We start from the raw sequence: 7,477 nt of genomic DNA, 5'->3' as shown, positions 1-7,477 counted from the left end.
TAAACCTGTGTTTACCACAGACTTTATTTTCAGCGTTTATCCCCCCCAAAAAACGTCCAAAATCCTAAACCCCATAGGCTTTGACCAACAAGCCATAGAGGAGTTAGTGCCTATAAAAATATGCCATTGCTACTGCTCTCTATACCCATAATTCTTTATAGAGAGTCAGCACTCATTAGCCTTTGTCTGTTATAAGAAGGAGGGACTTCCCTGTTCTCTACCGCCAACCAGACTCTGCTGTAGCTTCCTGCTGGGGCTGTGTGCTTCCCCGGGTCTATAAAACCCCACCTCTTCCTTTCTGCTGCAGTTCTGCCTTCTCGTCTGAATCCTCAACGTCAGCCTGTGAAGGAAAAGAAAAACCAGACAAAATGGTGAGTGCTGACGTAGATAATAAAATCAATTTTTTCTTTTTTCGTTCTTTCATATGTTATTTATATTCAATGGTGGGTTTAGATAAGGCTGATGATTGTAAAGGAGGGATAGCATGTAGATGATGGTGAATATTATGTTACATAAATACCATGTGATTCTCTGCATTTTCCCTTTTTCTTTTAGATGTTATATATATATATATATAAATTGTTATATATGTTATATATGTTATATATATATATATATATATATATATATATATATATATATATATATATATATAAATAAACCAGTATAAATATATATAAACATATATTTATACTGGTTTATTTCGGTAAACAAATATTCTTGTGACAGAATCATCTATAGCCATACATCAAATGTGGGTCAGATTTCATTGTTCTAATGTCTATGTGCTTAGTCATTGTTCTACTTGGTGATAATCTATCTATCCACTGTGTAGATAGAAAAACCTCTTTGCTTCAGGGAAAAAAAACTGAATTGCAGATCATTTGGATTTCCTGTGATTTTTTTTTATTTTTATATTTCTGCCATTCTGAGAGGAGGAGGGAATTATTGACCACAAAGGAGAACAGGGAGGAGCAATCTGTGATGCTAGCCATTTTCTCTGCAGATTTTAGGGTATGTGTGAGATATATCTCACGCTGTTACACTGCAATGAGTGTGCAGCTGGACCGGGGATGGGGGGAGGGAGGAGAGAGAAAAAGAGGGAGGGAAAAAAGAGGAGAGAGGAGGATGGGTGAGGAGAGAGGAGAGAAGAGGAGGGGGAGGAGAGAGGAGGAGAGAGGAGGAGGGGTGAGGAGAGAGGAGAGAAGAGGAGGGGGAGGAGAGAGGAGGAGAGAGGAGGAGGGGTGAGGAGAGAGGAGAGAAGAGGAGGGGGAGGAGAGAGGAGGGGTGAGGAGAGAGGAGAGAAGAGGAGGGGGAGGAGAGAGGAGGAGAGAGGAGGAGGGGTGAGGAGAGAGGAGAGAAGAGGAGGGGGAGGAGAGAGGAGGGGTGAGGAGAGAGGAGGAGAGAGGAGGAGGGGTGAGGAGAGAGGAGGGGTGAGGAGAGAGGAGGAGGGGTGAGGAGAGAGGGGGAGGGGTGAGGAGAGAGGGGTGGAGGGGGGAGAAGGTGTGGCCCACAGGAACAAGACCTTTTACCTCTCTGGTCCTCTGCTGGGGCTCGGGGGCAGTATTGAGACATTTTGAAAAAAATATGTGCCCATTTTTAACTGCCTCCTACACCAACTCAGAAGCTAGGATATGCATATTATTAACACATTCGGATAGAAAACACTCTGAATTTTCTAAAACAGTTTGAATGGTGTCTGTAAGTATAACAAAACTCATATTGCAGGCAAAAACCTGTGAAAAATTGATAAAAAAAAAATGTACTATTTAGTGTCATTGTTATTAGATACCACAGTGAGAAAGGATTCATTTCGCAACACCTACGGCTTCCACTAGATGTCAACGATCTTTATAAAGTTGTTTGAAGCGTCTATGATGAACAGAGAGCAAATTAGAATCCAAGGAAGTTGACATGTCAGCACTTCATTTTTTTGCGCCTGCGCATAAATCTGAGGAAGGTGAGTTTGTCATCATTGTTTATCTAGACATAGGATAGGTTGTGTGAAAATATTACTGATGTTTAACATTAAAAATGGACCAAAAGATTAATGCTAAACAACATTTGACATGTTTGAACGAACATAAATAGATTATTTACTAGGTTTTTTTAGCTTTTCGGCGTGATTTTACACTCCCCCCACCACGTTTTGTGGGAGCATAATGAACGCTAAGTACCTGGTGTTATTTGGACATAAATTATGAACTTTGTCAAAAGAAACCACATTTGTTCCGGACCTGGGATGCCTTCCGGACCTGGGATGCCTGCCTTCTGATGGAGATAATCAAAGGTAAGGGGATATTTACAATGTTATTATCGATTTTAGATGATGCTAACTGTATAGCATAGCTTAGTGTTCTTAGCATAACACCCCGTTTATTGCAAAATGTGATTTCCCAGTAAAGTTATTTTGAGATCTGGCCATTCGGTAGCAATTACGAGATGATAATATATTATTCTTTGAATGACAATATTATAATTTACCAATGTTTTCGAATAGTAATTTTGTTATGTTCACCGGAAGCATTTCAGAGAAGAAAAAAATCTGAATTTCACGCTACTGTAAAATGCTGTTTTTGGATATAAATATGAACTTGATGGAACAAAAAATGCATGTATTGTATAACATAATGTCCTAGGAGTGTCATCTGATGGAGATTGACAAAGGTTAGTACATAATTCTAGCTGGTTTCTGCTTTTGGTGACGCCTGACCTTGAATTGAAAATGGATGTTTGTACTTTTGTGGCTATGTACTGTCCTAACATAATCTAACATAATCTAACTTTATGCTTTTGCCGTAAAGCCTCTTTGAAAATCGAACAATGTGGTTAGATTAAGGAGATGTTTATCTTTTAAATTGTGTAAAATAGTTGATTGTTTGAGAAATTGAAATTATTAGATTTTTGATGTTTTGAATTTCCAGCCTTGTTAGCAATCCCGACTCGGGGTTCATTGCTAACCTGTAGCCCCAACAGGTTTTAAAGATACAGGGTCATAAATAACGATCTGTCGTCAAATGGCAGATAAAGAATTTGCAAAATGACATAAATGACGTACAGTAGTAGTGTCATATACTCAAGATGGTGGCCACTCTATTCAGCCGAATCCAACCAGGATAGCCTAGCATAGCCAATGACTTTGCTTAAATGTCATTTTGCTAAAACGGTTGATAGTATCCCTCCTCTATTTAAAAAAAATCTGATTTTACTTTCACTTAATCACAGTGATCTTACAGGAATAGATTGATGATTGATTCTGCATAACACTACAATACATTACAATACATTACAATACATTACAATGCATAGTCAATAATTTCCCTCATTAAAATGCAAATCAATTTATAACATTTTTGACATGCGTTTTCTGGATTTCTTTGTTGTTATTCTACCTCTCACTCTTCAAATAAACCTACCATTAAAATTATAGACTGATCATTTCTTTGTCAGTGGGCAAACATACAAAATCAGCAGGGGATCAAATACTTTTTTCCCCTCACTGTATGTCTACTAGACTAGAACAGGTTTTATGTCTACTAGACTAGAACAGTCCTGATGTCTACTAGACTAGAACAGGTTTTATGTCCACTAGACTAGAACAGGCTTTATGTCTACTAGACTAGAACAGGTTTTATGTCTACTAGACTAGAACAGGTTTTATGTCTACTAGACTAGAACAGGTTTTATGTCTACTAGACTAGAACAGGTTTTATGTCTACTAGACTAGAACAGGTTTTATGTCTACTAGACTAGAACAGGTTTTATGTCTACTAGACTAGAACAGTCCTGATGTCTACTAGACTAGAACAGGTTTTATGTCTACTAGACTAGAACAGGCTTTATGTCTACTAGACTAGAACAGGTTTTATGTCTACTAGACTAGAACAGGTTTTATGTCTACTAGACTAGAACAGGTTTTATGTCTACTAGACTAGAACAGTCCTGATGTCTACTAGACTAGAACAGTCCTGATGTCTACTAGACTAGAACAGGCTTTATGTCTACTAGACTAGAACAGGTTTTATGTCTACTAGACTAGAACAGTCCTGATGTCTACTAGACTAGAACAGGCTTTATGTCTACTAGACTAGAACAGGTTTTATGTCTACTAGACTAGAACAGTCCTGATGTCCACTAGACTAGAACAGGTTTTATGTCTACTAGACTAGAACAGTCCTGATGTCCACTAGACTAGAACAGGTTTTATGTCTACTAGACTAGAACAGGTTTTATGTCTACTAGACTAGAACAGTCCTGATGTCTACTAGACTAGAACAGTCCTGATGTCTACTAGACTAGAACAGGCTTTATGTCTACTAGACTAGAACAGGTTTTATGTCTACTAGACTAGAACAGTCCTGATGTCTACTAGACTAGAACAGGTTTTATGTCTACTAGACTAGAACAGGTTTTATGTCTACTAGACTAGAACAGGTTTTATGTCCACTAGACTAGAACAGGTTTTATGTCTACTAGACTAGAACAGTCCTGATGTCCACTAGACTAGAACAGGTTTTATGTCTTTACATAGATGTAAATTGTTTATACATGGTCACTATGAAGACGAAGACTATAATAGTACAATATCAAATGTGTCAGCTTTGTTTTGATGTTATTCTGCATATTTCCCTAAGTGTTCTTTTGAGATGGGCTATATTACTGTTAAAAAAAACGCCTCTGAAATGAGTAAGCCAAGACCATAGCTCTGCCGTCCTTTAGACATTTCCTCATCGAGCCACTAGATGGGACCAAAGGCCACTAAATGACTGTGAGTGATTATTGTCAACAGGCAGTGTGGAATTGAAATTGTATTAGTCAAACGCTTCGTAATCAACAGGTATAGCCTAACAGTGAAATGCCTAGTTATTTGCCCTTCAGAACACTACAGAGAGAAAGAAAATAGAGAAATAATTGAAAAGTAAAACACGTAATAATACAAGTAATAATTTCTATATATTATTAAATGTTTTATTTAACCCTTATTTTACCAGGTATATACAAGGGGTACCAGTACAGAGCCAATGTGCAGGGGTACAAGGTAACTGAGGTAGATATGTACATATAACACTGAATAAAGTCACAGATAGATAACAGTAGCAGCAGCGTATGTGACGAGTATAGAGGTCCTGGATGGTAGGAAACTTGGCCCCAGTGATGTACTGGGCTGTACGCACTACCCTCTGTAGCGCCTTGCGGTCAGATGATGAGTAGTTACCATACCAGTGACGCAACCAGTCAAGATGCTCTAATTCATTTTATTTATTTAACCTTTATTTAACTAGGCAAGTCAGTAAAGAGCACATTTTTAATTACAATGACTGCCTACCCCAGCCAAACCCGGACGACGCTCGGGCCAGTTGTGTGCCGCCCTATGGGACTCCCAATCACGGCCGGATGTGATTCAGCCTGGATTCAAACCAGGGACTGTAATGACACCTCTTGCACTGAGATGCAGTGCCGTAGACCGTTGCTCCACTCGGGAGCCCAAATGGTGCAGCTGTAGAACATTTGAGGATCTGAGGACCCGTGACAAATCTTTTCAGCCTCTTGAAGGGGAAGAGGTGTTGTCGTGCTCTCTTCACGACTGTGTTGGTGTGTGTGGACCATGATAGGTCCTTAGTGATGTGGACACCGAGGAAATTGAAGCTCTCGACCTGCTCCACTACAGCCACGTCGATGTGAATGGGTTTGTTCTCGGCCCTCCATTTCCTACAGTCCACGATCAGCACCTTTGTTTTTCTCACGTTGAGAGAGAGGTTGTTGAGGTCTCTGACCTCCGCCCTATAGGCTGTCTCATCGTGGTTGGTGATCAGGCCTACCACGTTGTGATGGTGTTGGAGTTGTGAGCGGCCACACAGTCGTGGATGAACAGGGAGTACAGAAGTGGACTAACTATACACCACTAAGGGGCCCCCGTGTTGAGGGTCAGCATGGCAGATGTGTTGTTGTATACCAGAGTTGTGGACTAGAGTCACATGACTTGGATTCAATTCTGACTCAAGTCACAAATTTGATGACTTGAGACTCGACTAGATATAAAATAACTTGAGACTTGACTTGGCCTTGGATCCTCAAGACTTGGGACTCGACTTTGACTTCAGACTGATGACTTTAAATGATCTGACCAGGGTTTCTACAGTTTTGTCACTAATTATGTGGCACAGAGTCTCTGTGGATTACTCTCCACGCAGCCAGAGACAGTAGCCTCAGCATTGCCTTTGCAACAAAAATATGCAACAGATTGGCTAGTGAAATGCACACTCGGCCCTCTGATTGGACCAGAAAACTATAAATTAACACAGGTCGAGTGCGCTAGCGAACAGATTGCTGATTTGCTGTACAGCTATTGTCACATCTCCTCCTGCCACACCCCCTAGTGGACATCCGGTGTCTCCTTGACCTGCAGCCACTCCCCTAGTTCTCTCTCCCTCTCCCTCTCTTTCTGTGTGTGATTGTGTGGTTGGAGACAGGTGTACTGGAGTCAGAGCAGTTCCCCACCAGCTGCAACCCGTTCCATAATCAAGACCTCTACAAATACTTAGTCCTGCTACTTCCACTCTGCCAGATCGTAATCTCCGTTCATTTTGCGGCTCTGACTCTGGTTCCTGTCTCCTGTTCCACATCTCGCAACCCGGTTCTGGATACAACTCACCATCACTCCCTTGGATTCCCCTCCAGACCTGTTTCATCTGTCCCAACCCAGCTCACTCCAACCTCAGCCTCCACATCTGGTTTCCTACAACTCATCCGAACTTCCCTGGATCTGCACTTCATCTCTCCTTGTGTTACAATAAATATCTTGGTTAATTCATCCCTGTTTTCTGGTCTGAATCTGCTCTTGGGTTCCCCTGTGCTGCTCCGCCTAACAGTACGATCTGGCCAAGACATAACCCCAGCAGACTAGGATACTCTCCACCAAATTCTCATTGGTCAAGGCATCCTGCTCAATCAACATGACCAGTCCCTAAAAACCCTTCTGGAGACCATCAAGGAGTTTTCACAGAGCCTGTCTGTCCTACAGGACCGAACCTTTGCCCAAAGCTCACAACCTGCCCCAAGTCCTTCCTCTCCACCCCGGGAGCCGTTTGATCCTACTCCTGAGCGCTACGATGGAAATCTCGGCGCTTGCAGAGCTTTTCTAGTACAATGTTCACTAGTATTTGAGCAACAGCCCAGCTCTTATGCTAGTGAACGAGCCAAGATTTCGTTTTTGATTGGTTGCCTCTGCGGTGCAGCGCTTTCCTGGGCCACTGCTGTGTGGGAGAGACAGTCACCAATTTGCTTCTCATATAGCAGATTCACGGAGGAGATGAGGAAAGAGCCTGTAAGTAAGCATTTCACTGTAAGGTCTACACCTGTTGTATTCGGCGCACGTGACAATTAAACTTTGATTTGATTTGAAAGTCTTCGACCACCCAGTCTGTGGAAAGGACGCCGCTAAACGACTCTTGTCCCTCCGTCAAGGCTGCCAGAGTGT

General features: G+C 41.5%; 1 protein-coding gene across 1 annotated transcript in view; it reads left to right on the top strand.

The window, feature by feature from the left end:
- Positions 1-1,447: 1,447 nt before the first annotated feature.
- Positions 1,448-7,477, top strand: part of LOC106582522 (dnaJ homolog subfamily B member 6) — a 39,878-nt gene continuing 33,848 nt past the window's right edge. Inside the window, exon 1 of the mRNA XM_082967242.1 lies at positions 1,448-2,290. The gene's annotated coding sequence lies outside the window, so the exon portion shown is untranslated. The remainder of the gene's footprint in view (positions 2,291-7,477) is intronic.

This window comes from Salmo salar, chromosome 21 (genome assembly GCF_965601325.2).
Source record: "Salmo salar chromosome 21, fSalSal1, whole genome shotgun sequence".
Classification (NCBI taxonomy): Eukaryota; Metazoa; Chordata; class Actinopteri; order Salmoniformes; family Salmonidae; genus Salmo; species Salmo salar.
The sequence above is the reverse complement of the archived record's forward strand: the minus strand, read 5'-3'. Positions and strand labels throughout refer to the sequence as shown.